This window comes from Heptranchias perlo, unplaced genomic scaffold, assembly GCF_035084215.1.
Source record: "Heptranchias perlo isolate sHepPer1 unplaced genomic scaffold, sHepPer1.hap1 HAP1_SCAFFOLD_73, whole genome shotgun sequence".
NCBI classification, from domain to species: domain Eukaryota; kingdom Metazoa; phylum Chordata; class Chondrichthyes; order Hexanchiformes; family Hexanchidae; genus Heptranchias; species Heptranchias perlo.
In genome coordinates this window covers 829,275-857,020 of record NW_027139761.1, presented here as the reverse complement: position 1 = coordinate 857,020, position 27,746 = coordinate 829,275, and the positions used below count along the sequence as shown (strand labels likewise).

At 44.2% G+C, this 27,746-nt stretch overlaps 1 long non-coding RNA gene and 1 other non-coding gene across 2 annotated transcripts; one reads left to right on the top strand and one right to left on the bottom strand.

Moving 5' to 3' along the window:
* Positions 1 to 289: 289 nt before the first annotated feature.
* On the bottom strand, positions 290 to 375 carry trnak-uuu (transfer RNA lysine (anticodon UUU)). Its single transcript is given in 2 exon segments — positions 290 to 325; positions 339 to 375. It is a non-coding gene; the product is annotated as a tRNA-Lys (tRNA).
* A 12,827-nt stretch (positions 376 to 13,202) lies between these two features.
* Positions 13,203 to 19,153, top strand: LOC137318765 (uncharacterized). The gene is made up of 2 exons (XR_010961980.1): positions 13,203 to 13,670; positions 14,904 to 19,153. It is a non-coding gene; the product is annotated as an uncharacterized lncRNA (long non-coding RNA).
* The last annotated feature ends 8,593 nt before the right edge of the window (positions 19,154 to 27,746 follow it).

The following is a 27,746-nucleotide window of genomic DNA, read 5'->3' as shown; positions in this document are numbered from 1 at the left end:
GAATAATTTCTTCACTGAGGGGGTTGTGAACCATTGGAATTCTCCACCCCAGAGGGCTGTGGATGCTGAGCCGTTGAATTGATTCAAAACTCAGATAGATAGAATTTTGGACACGAAGGAACTCAAGGGATATGGGGATAGGACGGGAAAGTGGAGTTGAGGTCGAAGATCAGCGATGACGTTATCAAATGGCGAAGCAGGCTCGAGGGACTGGATGGCCAACTCTTGCTCCTGTCGCTGATGTTGTTCCGCTGGAAAAGCAGAACTTGCCAGCTGTTTTAAAACTTTTAGCCTGAACAGGGACTTGAACCCTGGACTTTCAGATCACTACCTGTTTTTAAAAATCTGATGCTTTACCGACTGAGCTATCCAGGCTCGCTGTTTGATTTGTTTCCATCATACAGGTTCATGGTCGGACTCCGAATTATCCCTGTCGATGTCGAATTAGGGGGAGTGTCCCTTTTATACAATTTTCAGCAACGTGTTGAGGAGAATCCTTGTTTCTTTTGAACATGATGGAAGAAACATTGACAGCGAACTCGTGATTTTGCAATTCTTCTTGTTTGTACAAAATGTCTTTTCATTCCTCAGCAGCAATTAAAAAAACACTTCACCCAATGGCTCAAAAGCTGAACTTGTTCCACACGGGAGCTGGAAAATGCCTCTCGACCTTTCAGCCGATCAACAATTGAAAGCTGAATAATTTCACCCGTTACACCGTGACAACGGGCAGCAGATTTGCCTCCTGATTTTCCCTACTCGACACTTCAAACCGATGAATCCCTGCCTCACGGAAAGAAGAATTATGTGTTTGGTTCTTTAGATTTGAAGATCTCGTGCCGGCCGCTTTACCATTTCAGCTGTCGCCAATCGCCCCCTGTCCCTCTAAAAACAAGTAAACTCGCAGCTGCTATTGCAACACGGGAGGCCAGAGGAGCATCAGTGCCCACATGGGAAGAAGTCGATACGTTCTGCATCATACCGGTTGTACCTTGAACTCCGGTCAACATGTTCAGAAGGTTCAACTACTTTCGGTGAGGCTGGAACTCACAACCTCGGCATTTCTCGAGTGTATAATTATTGTAGAAATAACGCGCTCTGACCGATTGCGCCACTGGAGCCGCGCACGGTCTGTGTCACCAGTGCTCCCATCAAACAGCTTCATCCTCCGTCTCTCAATTATCGCTTCCTGATCTTTCCCACACAGAAGCCTCCAACCAAGAGGCGCTTCGTTAAACATCCGCAGTGACCTTTAAAAGCCGTGGAATCTGAAACAAAACCCCAAAAGATAAGACTTTAAATTATATTAGTAATGATTTAAGGCCAGTTTTTTCATGGTATTTAAGGAGGATTTGGGGAAATTGGGAGCTGAAATTGAGAAACTCTCCCTGGGCTGTCGTTGATTGAAGAGATGGGCGTTATTTCATTTAAAAACCGAGGCTCGGAACTTTCTGATGGAGAAGTGTGACAGAAGATTGTGGTTAGTGGCAGTTACCGGGGAGATCCAGAGGAGAGGGAGAAAAGTTAAAGTCACAGTTGTGACAGCTCAAGTGCTCCGCTTATCTCTAATATTTAAAAAGTTATGTACAGTACAGGACAAAGCGATTTAGTGTCGGTTATCAAAAATACTAAAACTCCCGGGTTCAAAGGCGGATTTGTGAAGGGGGAACGGATTGAACCGCCAGACCGAAATCATTCCACATGAATCTGAAGCGTTTTGCGGAAAACGGCAGTGCGAACCGTTATGTTCGTGTCATGACTTGAAAGACCCTCCAATTACCGACAGTGTCTTTGAACGAGTTGTGTCAGCAAAACCGCGATTGAAGCCGCTTTGCATTCGTCAAACGTGAAGGTGACGATATTGGGATTGATAAGGGTCGATTTCATTTATTTGAAATCTCACCATGTGACCCGAAGATTGACCGCAGAATCGAGTTTTTCCTGTAAGTTCTGAATTGAAGGGAAAGGCGCAACAAGCAGGTCGGAGAAATGAAGAGCAGAAAATGTGGATGAAGCTTAAAAATCCCTGGATGCTGGAAGACTCAGTCCCCAGTGGTGGAGAGGATTGGTATTTCAAGCTGTCTCACAGCTCACACACACACCATTGGCTCATTGAATCACCTTCAACAACTCGATTACATCATCACTTAATCTTCTATACACAAGGAAATACAAACCTTGTCCACGCAACCTGTTCGCAAAATTTAAATATTTTAGCCCAGGTATCATTCTGGTCAATTCTGGTGAATCTGCACTGCACCCCCGCCAAAGCCAATATATCCTCCCTCAGGCGTGGTGTCCAGAACTGAATGCAGTACTCTAAATGTGGTCTCAGCAGAGTTTATTTAACTGTAACATTTTTTTTATTCGTTCATGGGATGTGGGCGTCGCTGGCGAGGCCGGCATTTATTGCCCATCCCTAATTGCCCTTGAGAAGGTGGTGGTGAGCCGCCTTCTTGAATCGCTGCAGTCCGTGTGGTGAAGGTTCTCCCACAGTGCTGTTAGGAAGGGAGTTCCAGGATTTTGACCCAGAGACGATGAAGGAACGGCGATATATTTCCAAGTCGGGATGATGTGTGACTTGGAGGGGAACGTGCAGGTGGTGTTGTTCCCATGTACCTGCTGCCCTTGTCCTTTTAGGTTGTAGAGGTCACGGGTTTGGGAGGTGCTGTCGAAGAAGCCTTGGCGAGTTGCTGCAGTGCATCCTGTGGATGGTGCACACTGCAGCCACAGTGCGCCGGTGGTGAAGGGGGTGAATGTTTAGGGTGGTGGATGGGGTGCCACTCAAGCGGCCTGCTTTGTCCTGGATGGTGTCGAGCTTCTTGAGTGTTGTTGGAGCTGCACTCATCCAGGCAAGTGGAGAGTATTCCATCACACAACTGACTTGTGCCTTGTAGATGGCTTTGGTGAGTGAGGAGATCATTCACTCGCCGCAGAATACCCAGCCTCTGACCTGCTCTTGTAGCCACAGTATTTATGTGGATGGTCCAGTTAAGTTTCTGGTCAATGGTGATCCCCAGAATGTTGATTGTGTTGGATTCGGCGATGGTAATGCCGTTGAATGTCAAGGGGAGGTGGTTAGACTCTCTCTTGTTGGATATGGTCATTGCCTGGCACTTGTCTGGCGCGAATGTTACTTGCCATTATCAGCCCAAGCCTGCATATTGTTCAAGTCTTGCTGCATGCAGGCACGGACTGCTTCATTATCTGAGGGGTTGCGAATGGAACTGAACACTGTGCAAACATCAGCGAACATCCCCATTTCTGACCTTATGATTGAGGGAAGGTCATTGATGAAGCAGCTGAAGATGGTTGAGCCCAGGACACTGCCCTGAGGAACTCCTGCAGCAATGTCCTTGGGCTGAGATTATTGGCCTCCAACAACCGCCACCATCTTCCTTTGTGCTAGGTATGACTCCAGCCACTGGAGAGTTTTCCCCCTAATTCCCATTTATTTCAATTTTACTTGGGCTCCTTGATGCCACACTCGGTCAAATGCTAGCTTGATGTCAAAGACAGTCACTCTCACCTCACCTCTGGAATTCAGCTCTTTTGTCCATGTTTGCTCCAAGGTTGTAATGTGGTCTGGAGCCGAGTGGTCCTGGCGGAACCCAAACTGAGCATCAGTGAGCAGGTTATTGATGAGTAAGTGCCACTTGATAGCGCTGTCGATGACATCTTCCATCACTTTGCTGATGATTGAGAGTAGACTGATGGGGCGGTAATTGGCCGGATTGGATTTGTCCTGCTTTTTGTGGACAGCACATACCTGGGCAATTTTCCAATTTGTCGGGTAGGTGCCAGTGTTGTAGCTGTACTGGAACAGTTGGGCTAGAGGCGCGGCTAGTTCTGGAGCACAAGTCTTCAGCACTACAGCCGGGATGTTGTCGGGGCCCACAGCCTTTGCTGTATCCAGTGCATTCAGCCGTTTCTTGATATCACGTGGAGTGAATCGAATTGGCTGAAAACTGGCTTCTGTGGTGGTGGAGATATCGGGAGGAGGCCGAGATGGATCATCCACTCGGCACTTCTGGCTGAAGATGGTTGCAAACGCTTCAGCCTTGTCTTTTGCACTCCCGTGCTGAACTCCACCATCATTGAGGATGGGATTGTTTACAGTCCCGTTAGTTGTTTAATTGTCCACCACCATTCACGACTGGATGTGGCAGGACTGCACAACTTGGATCTGTTCCATTGTTTGTGGAATCGTTTAGCTCTGTCTATATCATGTTGCTTCTGCTGTTCAGCATGCATATAACTTCCACCCTTTGTATTCCAGCTTCCTTGAGATAAAGGCCCACATTCCATTAGCCTTTTGAATTACTTTTGTACCTGTCCACTGATATTTAGTGATTGCTGTACTTGGACCCCGAAATATCTCTGCTTCCCCACAGTTGCTTGCTTCTCTCCATTTAGAAAATGCTCTTACTGATCTTGCTTAGGTCCAAAGTGAATGACCTCACACTTTCCCATATTGAAAGTTTGAACACGCTGGGGGTCTTATCTGTAGAAACGAGAAGGCTGAGGGTGACCTGATATAGTACTTTAAGATTATGCAAGATTTTGATAGGTCAGATGTAGATAAAGTGTATGTACTTTGGGGGTAGGGACTCCAAAACCTGGGGCTAATAATATAAGATAGTGTTTAATAAATGCAATATAACATTGAAGAGAGCCATATTTACGCAGAGAGTCGTTAGAATGCAACTCGCTACCACAAGTTGTAGCTAAGGCGAAAAGCATGGATGCATTTACGGGGAAGCTAAGTAAACACATGGAGGAGAAAGAACTATTCGGGTTTGCTCATAGGGTTAGATATAGAGGAGTTGGAGGAGGCTCGTCTGCAGCATGAACACCGGCATAGTCTAGTTGGGCCGAATTGTCTGTTTCTGTGATGTACATTTTATGTCATTCTATGTAATCTCCATCTGACACAGTTTTACCAACTCACTCAATCCATCAATTTCGCTTTGTAACTTCATGCTGCCATCTACACTACTCACTGTGCCACCTAACTTGGTGTCGTCGACAAACTTGGATATATGGCTCTCTATTTCTTCATTTGCCTCATTTATACATATAGTAAAAAGCTGATGCCCCGGTACAGATCCCTGGGGGACACAACTAATCACAGCCTGTCAATTTGAGCACAGATTCATTATCCCTACTCTCTGTCTCCTACCTCCCAACCAACTCTCTACCCATGTCAATAGGTTACTTTAATTTCCATGCGCTCTCATTGTTTTTAACACTCTCTTATGTGGTACCTTATCGAATGCCTCTTGAAGTCAATGTACATATAACACCCATCGACACTCCATTATCTACCACGTTATTTACATCTTCAAAATGTTCAGCTTGTTTCGTTGGACTTGACTTACCCTTCACAAATCCATGCTGGCTCACTCTGATCAATTCATATTTATCCAAGTGCTCAGTCATTCTTTCCCTCATAACAGATACGGGTAACTTCCCCACAACAGGCATCAGACTAATAGGTTTATAATTTCCTACTTTATCTCTCCTCCCCTTCCTAAATAATGGAATGACATTGGCATTTTTTCAATCCATGGAACAAATCCTGAATCATGACACTATGAAAGATCATGACCAAAGCTTGTAAAATTTCCTCACTTACTCCTATTAATCCCCTGGGGTGGTAACCATCAGATCCTGGAGATTTGTCTATCATCAGTCTCATTATTTTCTTCATTACCATTATTTTACTTACACTGAATCGCTTTGATTTATTTCCAGTTTTCCTCGTGTCTCTGGTATATTATCCTCATCCTTTTCGAGTATTTAGCTGGTCTGCCATTTCCTGATTTTCAATTACAATATCATCGCCATTTGTCTTTAAGGGTCCCACATTACTCTTAGTCACCCTTCTTTCTCTTAATACACGTGTAAAAACCTTGAGACTTGTCCTTAATTTCCCTCACAAGTTTTTCTGATTTTTTTAGTTTCAGCATCACAATAAACAACACTTCGCTTATTAGTTTTTCAGTGTCCGAGCGAGAATTGTCTGATCCTTTTTTTAATTTAATGTAACAAACAAACACAAGCACAAATATTCATCCGTGCATCAACGCACTGATGGACACACAAAGATAAACACAGCCAGAAACGCAATCAGTATCTGGATTCACAGGAAAATGGGCAAGCGAAATAGACAAAGATAAAACAGTCTGAACCCCCAACAGAATGTGCCGTGGAGGTGAAAAGGATCTCAACTCCCTGCTTCTTTTCTGTACTGATAAATATAGACAAAAATCTCATCTCCGTGCTTTTTTCAGATAATGAATGTCTTAATGCTGAAGAGATCACTGATCCAAGCCAATTATCCCCAGTCGCACTTTCCTTCCAATCTTGCACGTGTTTGAAATTGTGCATTTTTTCACACTGGGATTCAATTTGAAGGAAACGATACTGTGATCAGCAAGTGTTGTGAAGGAGATGGAGCACAAGAAGATAGATAAAAGGCCAATGATAACAATGACTGTTCGGACACTGTGAGCTACAGTTAAAGGTCAGCAACATTTAAAGTGTTAGGTAGTAGAACTTTTCCAAATCTTGACACAAATGGCAAGAAAACTTAACGCAGACTTTGATCAATGTCACAACTTTCAAATAGCAGACATTTTATACGAAGCAAGAAAGATTTACAAGGATGTTGCCTGCAATGTCGAATTTTAGCTAAGAGGAAAGATTGGATAGGCTGGAGTTGTTTTCTTTGTAACTGAGGAGGCTAAAGGCAGATTTAATTAACGTGTACAAAATTATGAGGCGCCTGAACAGAGAGGTTAATAATCAGGGATATAGATTTAAAGTGATTGGTAGAAGTGGGGAGCTGAGGAGAAATTCTTTCACCCAAGGGTTGTGGGATCTGGAACACACTGCCTGAAAGGGTGGTAGAGGCGGACACCCTCATCGCATTTAAAGAGCACGTGGGTATATACTCAAAGTGCCATAACATACAAGGTTACAGACCAAGAGCTGGAAAGTGGGATTAAGCTGGATAGCTCTTTTTCGGCAGGAACAGACACGACGGGCCGAATGGCCTCTTTCTGTGCCGTAAATTTATTTGATTCTATGATTCTAATTAACAGTAAACATGGTAGTTTAGGGGTCATGAGAACGTTACTAAGAACAGTAACTGCTGGGAACCAAGCAATGTGTCCTTGTAAACCACAGATTAGGGAAGTTCCAGCTCCAGTGACAAAGATGGATCACAACAGGGTATAAAAGTGAGGGGATACTGATGTAAGGGGCAGTCGGGACTGGAGACACCGGAGATCAAGCTCAGGGTTCCTGAGGTTCTATCCAGCGGGATCATCTCGTGTACACGGGGGACTTGTATGTTTACTCTGGTGCGGTAGAGGAAAGAGAATTTGCTCATATATTTCTTAATAACGTGTTAAAGTTGCGGACGCTCAGACTTGTTAATTAATAAGACAATGCATTAGTTAGAACCTTCCACCCCTAAGTCTCTCTGCTCCTCTACTTTTAAACTTTGACCATTTTATTTACATTTCATCTCATTTTTCTTCCTCTCAAAATGTATGACGTCACATTTCTCTCCATTAAACTTCACCTGCCTGTTTCCGAACCTGTGGACGTCACAATGACGTCACTGACTCCTCTTCACAGTTCCCCACGCTGCCAATTTTGGCGTCATCTAGAGATTTTCACCGTGTGTCCCACATACCCAAGCTCAGATCATTCTCTGTATTGAGAAGAGCAATGGTCCCAACACTGAACCTGGGGGACAATTGTAAACAATTTTACAACACCAAGTTATAGTCCAGCAATTTTATTTTAAATTCACAAGCTTTCGGAGATTTTCTCCTTCCTCAGGCAAATGTTTCAAGATCTCCTTGAAGCCTACGCATTTATACATATTGAACAATAATACATGGTGTTTACAGACTGCCCCTGCAACTGCCCGTTGCCAAGGCAATCACCGTGTTCAGACAGAGAGGTGTTACCTGCAGAACCTCCGAATACACATTCAACAAAAAAACAAACAGGGAAAAAAAACAGAGAAAAAAAAAACACAGAGAGAGGCAGAAACATCCGGAAGGCAGAGAGAGCCAGCAAATGACCCATTATATTAAAAACAGATAACATTTGTTCGCTGGTGGGGTAACGTGTAGCGTGACATGAACCCAAGATCCCGGTTGAGGCCGTCCTCATGGGTGCGGAACTTGGCTATCAATTTCTGCTCGACGATTTTGCGTTGTCGTGTGTCTCGAAGGCCGCCTTGGAGTACGCTTACCCGAAGGTCGGTGGATGAATGTCCATGACTGCTGAAGTGTTCCCCGACTGGGAGGGAACCCTCCTGTTTGGCGATTGTTGCGCGGTGTCCGTTCATCCGTTGTCGCAGCGTCTGCATGGTCTCGCCAATGTACCATGCTCTGGGGCATCCTTTCCTGCAACGTATGAGGTAGACAACGTTGGCTGAGTCACAGGAGTATGAACCATGCACCTGGTGGGTGGTGTCATCTCGTGTGATGGTGGTATCTGTGTCGATGATCTGGCATGTCTTGCAGAGGTTACCGTGGCAGGGTTGTGTGGCGTCGTGGACGCTGTTCTCTTGAAAGCTAGGTAGTTTGCTGCGAACGATGGTCTGTTTGAGGTTGGGTGGCTGTTTAAAGGCGAGTAGTGGAGGTGTGGGGATGGCCACTGTTTACATCTGTCCTGTCTGAAGAACATCCATTAACCACTACTCTCTGCTTTCTGCCCTTCACACAACTTCCTATCCATCCTGCCCCATTCATTTTAATACCGTGAGTATTAATTTTATCAACAAGCCTCCTGTCCGGCATCTTATCAAACACCTTTTCACAATCCATCTACACAACCTCCGCTACATTCCCTTTATCAGTAGACTTGAGATATCTCAAATAATCCATGTTAGTTGTTCTTAATTAATGTGTTTTTCCAACAAATGTTGAAATGTTTGTTCCACCTCATCTGGTTTCATCTTTTTCAAGCCAAACAGAAAGGTCGAGTTTTCTCCTGGAGCTTAAGATAAATTAAGTTTTAAAAATCATGCCTCAGACAATGGGGACATCTGGGCTTAGACACGCCCATTCGGTGCCGTAACTCCCACCCCTCACACACTCCGAATGGTCGGAGGACCAACTGTTCTCTCATCCCTCCAGTCAATTTACCATAAGACCATAAGACCATAGAGATAGGAGCAGAAGTGGGCCATTCGGCCCCTCGAGCCTGCTCTGCCATTTAATGAGATTATGGCTGATCTGATTTTTACCTCAACTCCACTTTTCTGCCCTTTCCCCATATCCTTTAACTCTCTTGCTGATCAAAAATTTGTGTAACTCAGCCTTGAATGTATTCAATGACTCAGCCTCCACAGCTTTTTGTGATAACGAATTCCAAAGATTCACGACCCTCTGGGAGAAGAAATTCCACCTCATTTCCATCTTAAACGGGCGACCCCTTATTCTGAGACTATGCCCCTAGTTTTAGAGCCCCCATGAGGGGTAACATCATCTCAGTATCTACCCTGTCGAGTCCCATCAGATCCTTGCATGATTCAATAAGATCTCCTCTCATTCTTCTAAACTCCAATGCGTATCGACCCAACCTGTTCAATCTTTCCTCATAAGACAATCCTTCCATAACCGTTATCAACCGAGTGAACCTTCTCTGTACCGCCTCCAATGCAAGTATGTCCTTCCATTAATAAGGTCACCAGAACTGTACGCAGTACTCCAGATGTGGTCTCACCAGCACCCTGTACAGTTGCAGCATGACTTCCCTGCTATTATACTCCATCCCCTTAGAAATAAAGTCCAATATTCTGTTTGCCTTCCGGATTACCTGCTGCACCTGTATGTTATAGAATCATAGAATCATAGAAGTTTACAACATGGAAACAGGCCCTTCGGCCCAACATGTCCATGTCGCCCAGTTTATACCACTAAGCTAGTCCCAGTTGCCTGCACATGGCCCATATCCCTCGATACCCATCTTACACATGTAACTGTCCAAATGCTTTTTAAAAGACAAAATTGTACCCGCCTCTACGACTGCCTCTGGCAGCTCGTTCCAGACACTCACCACCCTTTGAGTGAAAAAATTGCCCCTCTGGACCCTTTTGTATCTTTCCCATCTCACCTTAAATCTATGCCCCCTCGTTATAGACTCCCCTACCTTTGGGAAAAGATTTTGACTATCTACCTTATCTATGCCCCTCATTATTTTATAGACTTCTATAAGATCACCCCGAAACCTCCTACTCTCCAGGGAAAAAAGTCTCAGTCTATTCAACCTCTCCCTATAAGTCAAACCATCAAGTCCTGGTTGCATCCTAGTAAATCTTTTCTGCACTCTTTCGAGTTTAATAATATCCTTTCTATAATAGGGTGACCAGAACTGTACACAGTATTCCAAGTGTGGCCTTACTAATGTCTTGTACAACTTCAACAAGACATCCCAACTCCTGTATTCAATGTTCTGACCAATGAAACCAAGCATGCTGAATGCCTTCTTCACCACCCTATCCACCTGTGACTCCACTTTCAAGGAGCTATCAACCTGTAATCCTAGATCTCTTTGTTCTATAACTCTCCCCAACGCCCAACCATTAACGGAGTAGGTCCTGGCCCGATTCGATCTACCAAAATGCATCACCTCACATTTATCTAAATTAAACTCCATCTGCCATTCATCGGCCCACTGGCCCAATTTATCAAGATCCCGTTTCAATCCTAGATAACCTTCTTCACTGTCCACAATGCCACCAATCTTGGTGTCATCTGCAAACTTACTAACCATGCCTCCTAAATTCTCATCCAAATCATTAATATAAATAACAAATAACAGCGGACCCAGCACCGATCCCTGAGGCACACCGCTGGTCACAGGCATCCAGTTTGAAAAACACCCCTCTCCAACCACCATCTGTCTTCTGTCGTCAATCCAATTTTGTATCCAATTGGCTACCTCACCTTGGATCCCGTGAGATTTAACCTTATGTAACAACCTACCATGCAGTACCTTGTCAAAGGCTTTGCTAAAGTCCATGTATACCACGTCTACTGCACAGTCCTCATCTATCTTCTTGGTTACCCCTTTAAACAACTCAATCAAATTCGTGAGACATGATTTTCCTCTCACAAAACCATTCTGACTGTTCCTAATCACTCCCTGCCTCTCCAAATGCCTGTAGATCCTGTCTCTCAGAATACCCTCTAACAACTTACCCACTACAGATGTCAGGCTCACCGGTCTGTAGTTCCCAGGCTTTTCCCTGCCGCCCTTCTTAAACAAAGGCACAACATTTGCTACCCTCCAATCTTCAGGTACCTGACCTGTAGCTGTCGATGATTCAAATATCTCTGCTAGGGGACCTGCAATTTCCTCCCTAACCTCCCATAACGTCCTGGGATACATTTCATCAGGTCCCGGAGATTTATCAGCCTTGATGCGCGTTAACACTTCCAGCACCTCCCTCTCTGTAATATGTACACTCCTCCAGACATCACTATTTATTTCCCAAAGTTCCCTAACATCCATGCCTTTCTCAACCGTAAATATCGATGTGGATCTCACCCATCTCTTGTGGTTCCGCACATAGATGACCTTGTTGATCCTTAAGAGGCCCTACTCTCTCCCTAGTTACTCTTTTGCCCCTTATGTATTTGTAGAAGCTCTTTGGATTCTCCTTTGCCTTATCTGCCAAAGCAATCTCATGTCCCCTTTTTGCCCTCCTGATTTCTCTCTTAACTCTACTCCGGCAATCTCTATACTCTTCAAGGGATCCACTTGATCCCAGCTGCCTATGCATGTCATATGCCTCCTTCTTCTTTTTGATTAGGGCCTCAATCTCCCGAGTCACCCAAGGTTCCCTACTTCTAGCAGCCTTGCCCTTCACTTTATAAGGAATGTGCTTACCCTGAACCCTGGTTAACACACTTTTGAAGGCCTCCCACTTACCAGACGTCCCTTTGCCTGCCAACAGACTCTCCCAATCAACTTCTGAAAGTTCCTGTCTAATACCATCAAAATTGGCCTTTCCCCAATTTAGAATTTTAACTTTTGGGCCAGACCTATCATTCTCCATAGCTATCTTAAAACTAATGGAATTATGATCACTGGTCCCAAAGTGATCCCTCACTAACACTTCTGTCACCTGCCCGTCCTTATTTCCCAAGAGTAGGTCAAGTATTGCCCCCTCTCTAGTCGGGCCATCCACATACTGAATGAGAAATTCCTCCTGAATACACTCAAGAAATTTCTCTCCATCCAAGCCCCTAATGCTATGGCTGTCCCAGTCAATGTTGGGAAAGTTAAAGCCCCGACTTCTGTTGACTTCTGTGTTTCATGTATGAGGACACCCAGATCCCTCTGTTCCACAGCATTTTGTGGTATTTCTCCATTCAAATAATATTTTGCTTTGTTATTTTTCCTTCCAATGTGAATGACTTCATATTTCGCACATAAGATTCCATCTGCCAAATTTTGCCCATTCGCTTAACCAGTCAACATCCCTTTGCTGACACTTTGTGTCCTCATCGCAAGTTGCTTTTCCACCTATCTTTGTATCATCAGCTAATTTGGCCACAAGACACTCTGTTCCTTCATCAAAGTTGTTGATATATTTTGGAAATATTTGAGGCCGCCAGCATTGATCCCTGCGGCACCCCACGAGTTGCAGGAAATTCCAATAAATTTCCGCTCCTCCTATTGGTCCGGAACTCTCCTTAATCACCAGGACGGGGTTAATGGTGAGACTGGCCGTCCTGCGGTGCAGTTGGAAAATAAACATTAATTGAACCCGTCAGTTGCAACATTTAACAAAACAAAATTAATAAAAGTTACCGACAAAATATTTTCTGGAGTTCAGCAAAGTGGGGCAGGCGGGGCATCTACGCTGTGTGTTTTTGTCGGTTTAAATGGCACGAAGGGCTGGGGTTTCAGTTTATTTTGTTATCCTTGGTCCAAACGCGCTCTCTCTGCTTCCAATGTCTGTGCTTTTCGGCCAGATAGTAAGATAATCAATGGCGGATGCATCACCCAGCATGCAGCGCGGTACAGATTGTGCCCTATCTGAATCAGTGGAGCACAGTGCGCAGGCGCGGTAGTGACTCATTATCGGGCAGTGTGTCCTGAGCATGCGCGGCCAGTCGAGGCTGCGGGAGGAGCGCGTTCGGTGCAGGTGAGAGGATCGGAGCAAGAGGATCAATAAACCCCGGGCCCCGGGTCCGGGCTCAGGCCCAGGCTCAGGCTTCACAAACCCCGAGTGCGGCCCCAGACCCGAATATAAAACAGTGAACATTATCCCCCCTCACTACCCGCCGGTTTCCGGTTTCTCCCGTTTCGCTCCGGACCAACTCTTAACAAAAGGCCGCGGCCCCGCGCATTCGCGGTGTAAACTGGGACTTCTCAGGGAGCGTCTGTAAATGAAGGAGAACTGGAGACCAGTCAGGGAACGTCTGTAAATGGAGGAGAAATGGAGATCGGTCAAGGAGAGTCAGTTAATGAAGGAGAAACGGTGATCGGTCAGGGAGAGTCAGTAAATGAAGGAGAAATGGTGATCGGTCAGGGAGCATCTGTAAATGAAGGAGAAATGGTGGTCGGTCAGGGAACATCTGTAAATGGAGACCGGGCAGGAAGCGTCTGTAAATGAAGGAGAAATGGTAATCATTCAGGGAGTGTCTGTAAATGGAGGAAAATGGTAATTGGTCAGGGAATGTCTGTATATGAAAGAGAATTGGTGATCGGTCAGGGAGCGTCTGTAAAAGACGTTGAAATTGTGATAGGTCAGGGAGCATTTGTAAATGAAGTTGAAATTGTGATCGGTCAGGGAGCGTCTGTAAATGAAGGAGAAATGGTGATCGGTCAGGGAACGTCTGTAAATGGAGGAGAAATGGTGATCGGTCAGGGAGTTTCTGTAAACGAAGGAGAAATGGTGATCGGTCAGTGAACGTCTGTGAATGATGAAGAAATGGTGATCGGTCTGGGAGCATCTGTAAATGAAGGGAAAATGATGGTCAGTAAGGGAGTGTTTGAAAATGAAGGAGAAATGATGATTGGTCAGGGAGCATCTGCAACTGAAGCAGAAATGATGATTGGTCAGGGAACGGCTGAAAAGGAAGGGTGATTGATCAGAGAGCATCTGTAAATGAAGTGGAAATGATGATCGTTCAAAGAGCGTCTGCAACTGATGGAGAAATGGTGATCAGTCAGGGAGCGTCTGTAATTGAAGGACGAATAGTGATCTCTACACCTTTAGTCATCCAGGGAGCTTCAGCTTTGGATGCCGTTCCTTTCCTTCTCATGGGAATCTGTCTTGTCTGTACCCAAAGCTGCTCCTCCTTCAAGGCCTCCCATTGTTCAATTACTGTTTTGTTGCCAATTTTTGATTCCAATCGACCTGGACAAGATCCCTTTTTAACTCACTGGAATTAACCCTCCTCCAGTTAAGAATTTTCACATTTGACTGTCCCCTGTCCTTTTCCATAACTATTCTAAACCTAACGAGATTATGATCACTGCTGCCCCACTGAAACATGCTCCACCTGCCCCACTTCATTCTCCACACCTGTACTCACATTCACTCTCTCACACTCTCTCACATTCATTCTCTCTCACACTCACATTCAATCTCTCACACTCACTATCTGACATTCACTCTCTCACATTCACTGTGTCACATTCACTCTCACGCTCTCTCACTCATGGTTTAGGGTCACTGAAAGATGATGTGATGGGTTTGGATTTCAGCACAGGGAGGAGGGAGAGTGTTTGGGACGGAGATTTACATCTTTGGGGTGCAAGAGAGGAAAGAATGTTCCATAGAAACTAGAATTGCCTGTTCTGAATTTCTATCCTGTACTTACAATGATAACTTTTACAAACTTCTTTTACAGGGTATTAGAAGGGGAGGATTTGCAGAGGGAAATTCAAACCAAAAATCACGTCAAATCTGACAGAGTCATTTGATTCATCAGGACCTGAATATCATCGGCCTTTGAATGTGGAAGGAGAAATGTTTGTCTGTTCTGTCTGTGGGAGAAGATTTGAAACATCAGTGTGAGTGGAAAAGCACCAAGACACACACACCCGAGTGAGAGTGTTCCAGTGCACTGACTGTGGAAAGAGCTTTAACCAGTTACACAGCCTGAAAAATACATCAGACCATTCACAGCGGGGAGAAACCGTACACGTGTTCTGTGTGTGGACGAGGCTTCAACTGATCGTCCAACCTGGAGAGACACAAGGACACCCGGACCACGGAGAAACCGTGGAAATGTGGGGACTGTGGGAAGGGATTCAATTACCCGTCACAGCTGGAAACTCATCGACGCAGTCACACTGGGGAGAGGCCGTTCACCTGCTCCGTGTGTGGGAAGAGATTCACTCAGTCATCCACCCTGCTGACACACCAACTTGTTCACTCCGATGAGAGACCTTTTAAATGGTCTCACTGTGAGAAGAGCTTTAAAAGCAGAAATGAACCGCTGAGACACCAACGCTGTGAAACTGGGGAGAGGCCGTTCATCTGCTCCGTGTGTAAGAAGAGATTCACTCTGTCATCGCACCTTTTGTCACACCAGCGAGTTCACACTGGGGAGAGGGCATTCTCCTGCTCTTTGTGTGGGAAGAGATTCACTCAGTCATCCAACCTGCTGAGACACCAGCGAGTTCACACTGATGAGAGACCTTTTAAATGTTCTGACTGTTAGAGGAGCTTTAAAAGCAACATTAATCTGCTGAGACATCGAAGTGCTCACACTGGGGAAAGTCCGTTCACCTGTTCCGTGTGTCAGAAGAGATTCACTCAGTCATCCCACCTGCTGAGACACCAACGAGTTCACACTGATAAGAGACCTTTTAAATGTTCTGACTGTGGGAAGAGATATAAAAGCAAAAGGAATCTGCTGACACACCAACGTACTCACACTGGGGAGAGAATTTTACATGTTCTGACTGTGTGAAGGGCTTTAAAAGCACAAATGATCTGCTGAAACACCAACACACTCACACTGGGGAGAGACTGTTCACCTGCTCCGTGTGTGGGAAGGGATTCACTAATTCATCCCACCTTCTGAGACATCAAATTGTTCACACTATTGAGTGACCTTTTAATGCAGTGACTTTGAGAAGAGCTTTAAAATCAGAAATGAACTGCTGACACATCAACTCGCACCCATTGGGGAGAGACTGTTCACCTGCTCCGTGTGTGGGAAGGGATTCACTCAGTCATCACACGTGCTGAGACACCAGCGAGTTCACATATTGACTGCAGGGGTTGGATTCTGCTGTTAATCCCATCCAGGACTGAAACATGTTCATTCTGACAGTTGGGGATTGTTTCTGCTGATGTTGATAACCCCTATAACTGGGCTGGAGTTTAATATTCTGGATATCTGTTAAATAAATCAGCTTTGTTTTAAACACGTTGTAGATTTTGGTCTTTCCCACCTGAGTGTTTAGCATCACCTGACTGGAGCTCAGAAAGGACAATCTGGGGGGAGGATCGTCCGGTGGGAACAGAACTTCAGCCTGGACACAGTCCTTCAGGGCCACACTGAGAGGGGCAAACGGCACTTTGGTCTTTCTCGTCTCTCTTCACTGACAGCAAAGTCGTCGTGCGGGTTAATCTTGAGGCGTGTAAGAAAAGTGTTGCAGCCGCTCTCTTCCATGGTTCAGAGCTCCTCGGAATGGAACAGAAGGGTCCTGTACAATGGTGTTTAGAGTCAGGAAGAACAATGTGTAAGGATTAAGCCATTAAAGTGGTAATTAGCAGACCTTGGGGAAAACCACAGGCACTAAGGGAGGATGTGCTGGAATAGCATAATGTCTAAAAGACATGTAGATAAAGGGACTGGAGGTTAATTAAATCAAGGAGTCACGCAGGCTTAGGCCTCTCTATCTCGAGCCTCCACAAGCTCGTGAATAGAAGTCTGTTTATACAAACGGTTCTGTGAAGGCTGGCAATTAAACTCTCAGATAAGGTTCTGTTAAGTCTGTAACAACAAGGCACGGATGGTACTGGGAGTTATGCTTGGAATGTAACTTCTGAAGGTTGAGAGACATGAATAATGGTCAGGCTGAGAGATGTGGATGTGATAGTGAACTGCTGATAGTGAACTGCTCATAGACTGAAAAAGGGAATAAGAAGAGACCTCAAAAGCTGAGGAAGGCGCGCAAGATTCTGGCAAGGAAGAAGAGAATTTTTCAGTCAACAGATCACAGCAAGAGAGAGAGAGAGAGAGAGACCGCGCCATCGTCACTTGGAGAGATACTTCCGAGGTTTCAAGGAACAGACTGTGACTATTCCCCTTTGTTAAGTATCACCTTTTTGTACTAATTGTGATGTGCTTAATAAATCTGTTTTGCCTTTAACCATAATACCAGTACCGTGGTTATCTTGTTGTTGTCAGGAACCAGTTCTTAGATGGATTAGATTATAATCCTGAAAATAGTGGTTTAAATCCTACAATTGGCGAGCACGAAGGGACTATTTCTGACAACAGCCAAAACCTGGTATTACTGGATATAGGGTAACGGACGCGAGGGTTATCACTTGATCACCAGTCAATCCTTGTGGGGGATTAGTAATAACAAACGGATAGTGGCTCTCTAAAGTACACTAAGATGCCGAACGGGGATCTTTGGAAGTAGTATAGTACCCGGATCAAGAAAAACTGTAGTGGGACCGATGTACAGGTCTTATTGTTAGAATGGTTGGGTAAAGGCCCGGAAGTTACATTGAAGGACGCCGTGGCGTAAAAAATGGAGGCGGAATAGGGCGATCCGCTTGATCACTTCTGCACCCTCGTATTGCACGGGACAAGATCGGCACATTATCCTGGTACAGAATGAACAGTTAAAACGGCAGCAGAAAGAACTTGCTGAGAAAGATAGTCAGATTGATGACCAGTTAAAATGGCAGCAGAAAGAACTTGCCGAGAAAGATAGTCAGGTTGATGGTCTAAAATACCAAGTTGCATCGGCAGCTGCAATCATGTAACATCAAAGTGTTAAGGCTGTAAATGCTGGATCAGCATTACATAATTTAGAAGAAATACGATGTCAGCTAGAAACTGTAATGAAAGACAATACTCACCTCACTAAAAACTTTGAGGATGCAAGAGATGCTTTGAGAGAAGCTCTCAAGCGTCCCCAGAGAGAGGTGGATCATCGTCAATGCCATACCAGAGTTAGCCAGTTAGAAAAACAACTGAGTGTGTAACATGCAGTGGTAGCGGCAATGACCCCGGGGGACCCTGACGTGGATTATGGTCAAGAAAGAAATGAGTATAGTGAGAACTTATATCCCCCTCTGCCACCCCTCCCTGCACTAGATCCCCCGCCCCATGTGAACCGTGAGGAGAAACCGGTTTCCGTTGCCCAAATTGAGGGAAAAGTCCCTGGCGAAGACAAGGCCCACTTGATTCCCCAAGTGCAGAAAACCCGGTGAGGGTTATTATCAGAACTCGGGTAGTTCCCAATGTACCAGGTGCAGCACCAGCAGCGGGAGGAGCAAATTCTCCACCTGGGGTCCCCTGGGCAGGTGCATCCCAACGGTCTCAGCCCTTAGATTATTCCGAACTACAAGCATGTGGCCATCCATTAGGACCAATTAGTCCACAAACGTGCCCCCCAGAATTAAGACAGTGTCGACAGACGTTTCGGAATTACCACCCCAATTTTGAAGACAGTGATATGAAGAATGTTATTTTATCTGCTCTCACTTCGGACTTGGGAGGTGGCTTTCCTTTTATTGTCTTTAACCAAGCTGCTGCCCGAAACAAGAAAGCTTTTCAACATGGGAGTAAAAACAAGCCTGGTAAAAAGGGCTTTCAACATGAGATTTTAAATCAGTTTAGAATTAAGTTAAGTAGGAAAAATTAGAGATTGAAAATGGAGTGCAGAGATGAAGGATAAATGATTTAAAAAGGGAGGGATAATAACTACAGAATGTGCTCTTTTGTTTTCAGTGTACTGTCTCTTTAAAAAGCCTGTCCTTATTGTGAGTGTTTTCTGTTGGTGTTGTGGGCCACGCCCCCTTCTTACTGCGTCTTACGTGTTTTCCTCTTTTGTGTAATGTATCTGTTTTGTCTTGTGTTTAATTCTGATATTGCTGAATTAAAATTGGAGTTATTAAGGTTAAGTGACCTATTAAATTCTGGTTCTTATAAAATGTGAGTGTGTCAAATTCCAGACATGGGATCTTCACAGAAAAATTGGCATTTTGAATTTCTTAAATTCAAGTGATTTGAAGTTTAAGTTGTGTTGAGTATTGGTGGGTGTGAATTGGTGTAAGTAATTAATGTTGTGTAACTGTAAATCGAAGAACGACATCTTGTTATCCAGCACAGGGCATCAATTTTGATAATTTTGGGATTAATCTTGGTTGTACTAAAATGTGATAGCTGTTAGATCTGACAGTGACGATCCGGATTCTTTCCCCTCAGTCTGGTTCAGTAATAACTGAGGTCGAATACATTTTAAAGTTCAGCACAACTTTAATAGCAGGGTTCTTAGTCTGCAGCATTGATTTGGACTCCTGATAGAGTCCCTCTATGCTGGCAGAGCAAGAACAAAAACATACAGAAATCCACACGTTTTTATACAATCAATAGGGGTTGGAACATACTTAACGAGGGTCAACACCAATCATAAGCCGGGCACAGGTTGCCATGCGAGGTTACATTATTTCCGGCCAATCATAAATCGTCCATGTGCTGACCATGTTGCTGTTAGACATCAAAGGGTATACTTCCTCACGTTCCAACTTGGAATGTTCTTCCCTGTCCCTTCTGTTCCTTATCTCCCAACCTGGAATGTCTTTCAACTTTGGCTAAGCTCGTTACCTATATTGATCTGCCATAAACATGGAGACATTCAGACCAGTCCTTGACTCACATCAAAGACCTATCATTGATAAGACAATGCAGGCCTGCTGACTAAGCAAACATATGGCCCAGCAGGAGGCCAGGCCACCTGTACCAATCTCAGTTACTAACTAATTAACCCTTTCTAACCATTTTACATTCTGCTTCTTTGCCACGTAGACATTTTAATATTTTACCGAAAACTGACCACGTAGGGATTCTCAACAGCACACCCCTTTTTATCTTGTGATTGGCTGTGGTTTGAAAAAAAAGTGACCCAAAAACGGAACAGATAAAAAAGGATATCTGATATCACCTTGATAGGAAAAGCAGGAAACCTAGAACAGCTCGGAGAGTTGGTTACAATCATACCCACGAAAGTATGTGAAAAAACAATGAATTGGAAAGCTATAGTTGTATTATGGCGATGATAGCAAATTATAAAACTTAAGAAACAATTAGAAATTGAGGGGGACCTCAACAAAACTTTGATCACAACAGTCTGGAAATACTGGACTAACTAAAAACTAAAATGTACGAACAGAGATGCTATTTCCCTGTACGAATGTTTTTTTAAAAATAATTTACGTGAAAGCTGTGTTGACATAAGCTGAGAACGCTGCGTGCATCTGATATCTGGCTCCGTCTTGTTTCTGCAAAAAATAACCCCTTCCAAGGACACTGACATCTGTTTTCAATTCACCAAGCAACAACCTTTGCATTGATATAAAATAATTGACAAAATGAGATTTAATTGTAAAAGAAAAGATAAAGTGCAGCTTTAAAGAATTACACGTTACAGTTGCAGGATGGTCTCTGGTTATAAATTAATTTGAACTTCTTCGAAGCATTTTGTGCGATTGTGATTGATTCCTCCCCCACACCTTAAGGTTTTGACATGCAAGAAGTAACTAACCCGTACTTCTGTATTGCTGAAGTTAAGTATTTGGACTGCACTAGTTTTTTTAAGATGTTGATCTGACACCTTTGGAGTCACAGCATTCTGAAAGTGGAAAGAGCAGGTACTGTAAACAGTGTTATTGTCTCTTGATAAAAACAATTATTTTTGTGAATTTCGAAGGAAGTCACCCCCTTTCTTCAGGAGTGTATGGTGAGGATCCTTGAACCCTCCTCCCCTAAGGGAATAAATGAAATCAAAAACACAAAACATTTTTCTTAATGTGGTTACATCTTGAAAACACAGAGAGAAGGACTTGGAGTTGGAAATTCCAATTGGCAGTCCGACGGACATCTGTGTGTGGGAGAGACAGACTTTATTACAGACAGGCTGCCAACTCCAGAGAGAGAGAGGGAGGGGGGCTGCGCAGTCCCTCTCTCTCCTGTTTTGTTTTCTGGATTTGTTTCGGGTAAAGGGATTATTCCTTTGGACAAAAGAAATAATAAATGATGATTTGACAAATTAACCCCTTGTGCTCTCTGGAAGCACCAAATGGATTTTCTGTGTTTCGTTTAAAACAGGTGACCCTGGTTTTCAGCACCACATGAGTGTTGATGGTGCAGGATTACCAAGAGTCGTTCTTTTACATGAAATGGCTTTACAAAGTAACGGTGCAATCTTTGCTGGAGGAATTTGGGGCAGGAAGCGATCCAGTGGTGTTAAAAATTTAAGACCTTAGCTGCAGATATCGGCAGATATCAAATGTCACAGCATGGTGATTTTGTTTCAATAATTCAAAATTAAATAGAGAAGGAAAAGCAATCATCAGCCTTGATCCAATCTGCTTTTCTTCTTTTGAAAAAAAATTGATTTGTTTTGTTTTAAGGCTACGGGTTAAGGTGAAAATTGACCCAAAATTTGAACCATTCAGGTTCAAAATGGAGATGCAAGAATATGGTTTAAATCTAAATCTTATCAATGGAGATACAGATTTATGTAAAATCAGAAAATTCATCAAATTTCGTCCGATCAAGCATGAATGCCACGAGGTAGGGAGCCAGAAGTTGTTGGTACTAGGAGTAGGAATTCCCATGTAGTATGAACCGAACGATACCCAATACCCTGTTCAGAGTGTGTAACATAAGGGTGAACTGTATGACATATCACAAGTGTTGTCAGCAGCTAAACGTGTTTACATCGCGCAAGACGCCTCAAGGCCACCAGCTGTTTGACCTGGCCGTCCGCCACAAGTCCACTTGTTTCCGCCCCAGTACAACTATTGGGGACTTCCCAGACTCGGAGGACTTCATTCAGGACTGGGAGTGCATCCGGTGCCTGGGAAAACTACAGGCTCAATTACCAGCCGTCAACTTCAGGGGTCCCCGACGGGCAGACGGACGTGAGCTTGTGATTGATTGTTTGTCTATTACAGTACTTGTATGTTATAAGTGTTACAATATAGTAGCACCTTTTACTTTCCCCTGTGTACTATATTGTCTCAGATCCAGAACCTGTGTTTAAAACAATACACTACAGAGTGCAAAATATAGGAGTTGTGAAAGGAGCTACTGTTAGCCGATTTTGGACCCCACCCCAATGGTTGGTCCAATTGAGAGAGTTAACTTGGATAGAACCTAACCCACAGGGTTGCTATTCCAGTGAAGATGCCCTCATTTGCCCCGATGATTTATATGACCACTCAGTGGACACGTGTGGTTTTGATTGAAATCAGAAAGGCTTAAATTGCACCATGGAAGTGACAGGATCATCATATATAAGAACCCAAGACCTAATAGAAAGGAGCAAAAAATGGGAACCTAAAATATATTGGCATGCAGTATGAGGGATCGGCAAAAATACCTCACCCTCAAGATAGGGAATTGTAAGGATTAACCCAATAGCAGATATAATTTAGTATAATTATAATCAATAACAGAAGTAGAATGAAATGTACTATGAATCTATGTATCTATAAATGTAAACTGTACTGTGTATTAATATAGTATGAACCATGTAACGTGTATTCAATGAGAAAGTACTGCTGGGCCGAGATTGAAGCATTATGGTTATTATAGTCAAGTTTGCAGTTAAAACTAAAAGGATGCTGACAACAGTAAAGTGGGAATGAACAGACGTTGGGGAAATCACAGGCACTGAGGGAGGAATTTGCTGTAATAGCATAATGTCAAAAAGACATGAAGATAACTGGGACTGAAGTTTAATTAAATCAAGGAGTCACGCAGGCTTAGGCCTCTCTATCTCGAGGATTTTTGTACGAATTGTGATGTGCTGAATAAGTCTGTTTTGCTTTTAACCAGAATACCAGTACCGTGGTGATCTTGTTGTCACGAACTAGTCCTTAGATTTGATTAAATTATAATCCTGAAAGTAGCGGTTTAAATCCTACACTGTTCTGTATGGTCTGTGAGTGTTTGATGGGACAGTGTCGTGGGAGCTCTACTCTTTACTTAACTGGTGCTATACCTGCTCTGGGAGGATTTGATAGTACAGTGTGGAGGGAGCTTTACTCTGTATCTAACCTGTGCTGTCTTGCCTTGGGACTGTTTGATGGGACAAGAAGAGGGAGCTTTTGTCTGTATCTATCCCGTGATGTACCTACCATGGAAGTGTTTGATGGGACAGTTTAGAGGGAGCATTACTCTGTGTCTAACCCGTGCTGTGGTTGCCCTGGGAGTGTTGGATAGGGTAGTGCTGATGGAGCTTTACTCTGTATCTAACCTGTGCTGTACCTGCCCTGGGAGTGTTTGATGGGACAGTGCTGAGGGAGATTTTGTCTCGATCTAAGCGATGCTGTACCTGCCCTGGGAGTGTTTGATGGTACAGTATAGAGGGTCTTTACTCTGTATCTAACCCGTGCTGTACCTGACTGGAGAGTGTTGACACTGGGTGCTCACCTCGATGAGAACAACATTTAACCCGAAGATGATAAGATAAACCCATCTGCCCCCGCCCTGTACACAGACCTTCAGAGACATTGAGTGTCCCTAACACATTTAGACAATGCCCATGATCAAAATTTGAACACCTCCCTCAGATCCCACTTACAGTTCTTTGTTCTGATGAAAAGAGTCCCAGTTTCTCTTGTCTCTCCTCATAACTAAAGTCTCTCGTCACTGATATTGCTGCAGGAGTTCCTCAGGGCAGTGTCCTAGGCCCAACCATCTTCAGCTGCTTCATCAATGACCTTCCCGCCACCATAAGGTCAGAAATGGGGATGTTCGCTGATGACTGCACAGTGTTCAGTTCCATTCGCAACCCCTCAGATAATGAAGCAGTCCGAGCCTGCATGCAGCAAGACCTGGACAACATCCAGGCTTGGGCTCATAAGTGGCAAGTAACATTCGCGCCAGATAAGTGCGAGGCAATGACCATCTCCAACAAGAGAGAGTCTAACCACCTCCCCTTGACATTCAACGGCATTACCATCGCCGAATTCCCCACCATCAACATCCTGGGGGTCACCATTGACCAGAAACTTAACTGGACCAGCCATATAAATACCGTGGCTACGAGAGCAGGTCAGAGGCTGGGTATTCTGCGGCGAGTGACTCACCTCCTGACTCCCCAAAGCCTTTCCACCATCTACAAGGCACAAGTCAGGAGTGCGATGGAATACTCTCCACTTGCCTGGATGAGTGCAGCTCCAACAACACTCAAGAAGCTCGACACCATCCAAGATAAAGCAGCCCGCTTGATTGGCACCCCATCCACCACCCTAAACATTCACTCCCTTCACCACCGGCGCACTGTGGCTGCAGTGTGCACCATCCACAGGATGCACTGCAGCAACTCGCCAAGGCTTCTTCGACAGCACCTCCCAAACCCGCGACCTCTACCACCTAGAAGGACAAGGGCAGCAGGCGCATGGGAAGAACACCACCTGCACGTTCCCCTCCAAGTCACACACCATCCCGACTTGGAAATATATCGCCGTTCCTTCATTGTCGCTGGGTCAAAATCCTGGAACTCCCTTCCTAACAGCACTGTGGGAGAACCGTCACCACACGGACTGCAGCGGTTCAAGAAGGCGGCTCACCACCACCTTCTCGAGGGCAATTAGGGATGGGCAATAAATGCCGGCCTTGCCAGCGACGCCCACATCCCGTGAACGAATAAAAAAAATATTTCACATTTTAGTGAATCTCTTCTGCACCCTCTCCATGGCCTTGATATCTTTCCCAGTGTAAGATCCCCAAAACTTGACACAATATTCTAACCGCAGCCTAACCAATAACTTGTACAGGTTTACATGGCCTCTGTCCTTTTGTACTCTGTACCTCTATTTGTAAAACCGAGGATCACGTGTATTTTTTCGACCACTTTATCAACTTGAGCTCCCACTTTTAAAGGTTTGTGTATCTCAACACTTTGCAGGTTTATAGATATTAACATAACATGGCTAAAATACATTGACATTAAATGTCTGATATAATGTGTATTATGGGGAGGAGAGGTTTCGTCTGAATTCGAAACTCAAACAGGCACTTGGCTGCAGGCAGGTCGCCATGGCAACACTGATCAGACATTCCATTCCATAGAATCGGCTCGTTGGAATCTCCAATCCGATAAGGAGAAAGAAATGACTTTGTCTGTTATCAACCATAATATAAACTTAAACCAGAGTGAGTAATATAGTAGATTAGATTGTAATGTGTGATGTTTGGACCAATGAGTAGGAAATTATATCCCTTGATGTCAAGGGGCATATAGGGTAAGATAGGTGGAGAAGGAAAGCTTATGTCAGACACGGAGAGCTCAATACTACAGAAAGCCTAGAGGAGTATAAAAAATGCAGGGGTGAAATTAAAAAGGAATTAGGAAAGCAAAGGGAGAGCATCAAACAATATTGGCAAGTAAAATCAAGGACAATCCAAAGATCTTTTATAAATACATTAAGAGCAAGAGATTAACTAAGGAAAGAGTGGGGCCTATTAGAGACTAAAAAGGTAACCTGTGTGAGGAGGTGGAAGATGGAGGTGTGGTTCTTAATGAATGCTTTGCGTCTGTCTTCACAAAAGAGAAGGACGATGCAGAAGTTGCAGTTAAGGAGGAGGAGTGTGAAAAATTGGATGGGATAACCTTAGTGAGAGAGGAAGTTTTAAAGTGTTTAGCATCTTTGAAGGTCGATAAATCACAAGGACCGGATGAAATGTATCTCAGGCTATTAAAAAAGCAAGGAAGGAAATAACGGAGGCTCTGACCATCATTTTCCAATCCTCACTTCATACAGGTATGGTGCCGATGATTGGAGGACTGGGAACGTTGTACCGTTGTTTAAAAAGGGAGTGAGGGGTCGACTGAGTAATTACAGGCCAGTCAGCCTAACCTCGGTGGTGGGCAAATTATTGGAATCAATTCTGAGGCACAGTATAAACCATCACTTAGAAAGTCATGGAGTAATCAAGGCCAGTCAGCGTGGATTTGTTAAGGGGTGGTCGTGTCTGACTAACTTGATTGAATTTATTGAGGAGATAACAAGGAGAGTCAATAAGGGTAGTGCATTTGTACATGGATTTGTACACGGTGTACATGGATTTTAGCAAGTCTTTCGAGACGATCCCACATGACAGACTGGTGGAAAAAGTACAAGCCCATGGGATCGAAGGGAGAGTGGCAAGTTGGATCCAAAATTGGCACAGTAGCAGGAAATAAAGAGAAATGGTCGATGGGTGTTTTTGTGCCTGGAAGGTTGTTTCCAGTGGGGTTCCGCAGGGCTCTGTACTAGGTCCCATGCTTTTTGTGATGTATATTAATTATTTGGACTTAAATGTAGGGGGCTTGATCAAGAAGTTTGCAGATGAGACAAAATTGGCCGTATGGTTGATCGTGAGGAGGAAAGCTGTATGCTGCAGGAAGATATCAATGGACTGGTTGAGTGGGCAGAAAAGTGGCAAATGGAATTCAATCTGGAGAAGTGTGAGATAATGCATTTGGGAACGGCAAATAAGGCAAGGGAGTACACAATAAATGGTAGGATACTGAAAGGTGTGGAAGAAGTCAGGGACCTTGGAGTGCATGTCCACAGATCCCTGAAGGTAGCAGGACAGGTAGAAAAGGTGGTTAAGAAGGCATATGGAATACTTTCCTTTATTAGACACGGCATGGAATGTAAGAGCAGGGAGGTTATGCTGGAACTCGATAAAACACTGGTTAGGCCACAGCTCGGATACTGCGTACAGTTCTGGTCACCAAAATACAGGAAGGGTGTAATTGCAATAGAGAGTACAGAGGAGATTTACGAGGATGTGCCAGGACTGGAGAATTTTAGCTATGAGGAAAGATTGCATAGGCTGGGGCTGTTTTCTTTGGATCAGAGGAGGCTGAGGGGCGATTTAATTGGGGTGTATAAAATTACGAGAGACCTAGATCGAGTGGACAAGAATGACCTATTTCCCTTAGAGGAGAAGTCAATAGAGGGCATGGATTTTCACCTTGTGTCCCACATACCCAAGCTGAGTTTATTCTCTACATTGAGAAGAGCAATGGTCACAACACTGAACCTGGGGGACACCACTGTTTACATCCTTTCAGTCTGAAGAACGTCCATTAACCACGACTCTCTGTTTTCTGCCCTTTACACAAATTTCTATCCACACTGCCGCATTCATTTTAATACCGTGAGTATTAATTTTATGAACAAGTCTCCTGTTCGGCATCTTATCAAACACCTTTTCACAATCCATCTACACAACATCCACGACATTCCATTTATCAGTAGAATTGAATTATCTCAAATAATCCATGTTGGCTGTTCTTAATTAACGTGTTTTTCTAACAAATGTTGAAATGTTTGCTCCACCTCATCGGGTTTCATCTGTTTCAAGACGCAACAGAAAGATCGAGTTTTCTCCTGGAGTTTATGAAAAAATAATTTTAAAAAATGATGCTTCAGACAATGACGGACATCTGGGCTTCGGCCCGCCCATTCGGTGCCGCAACTCCCGCCCCTT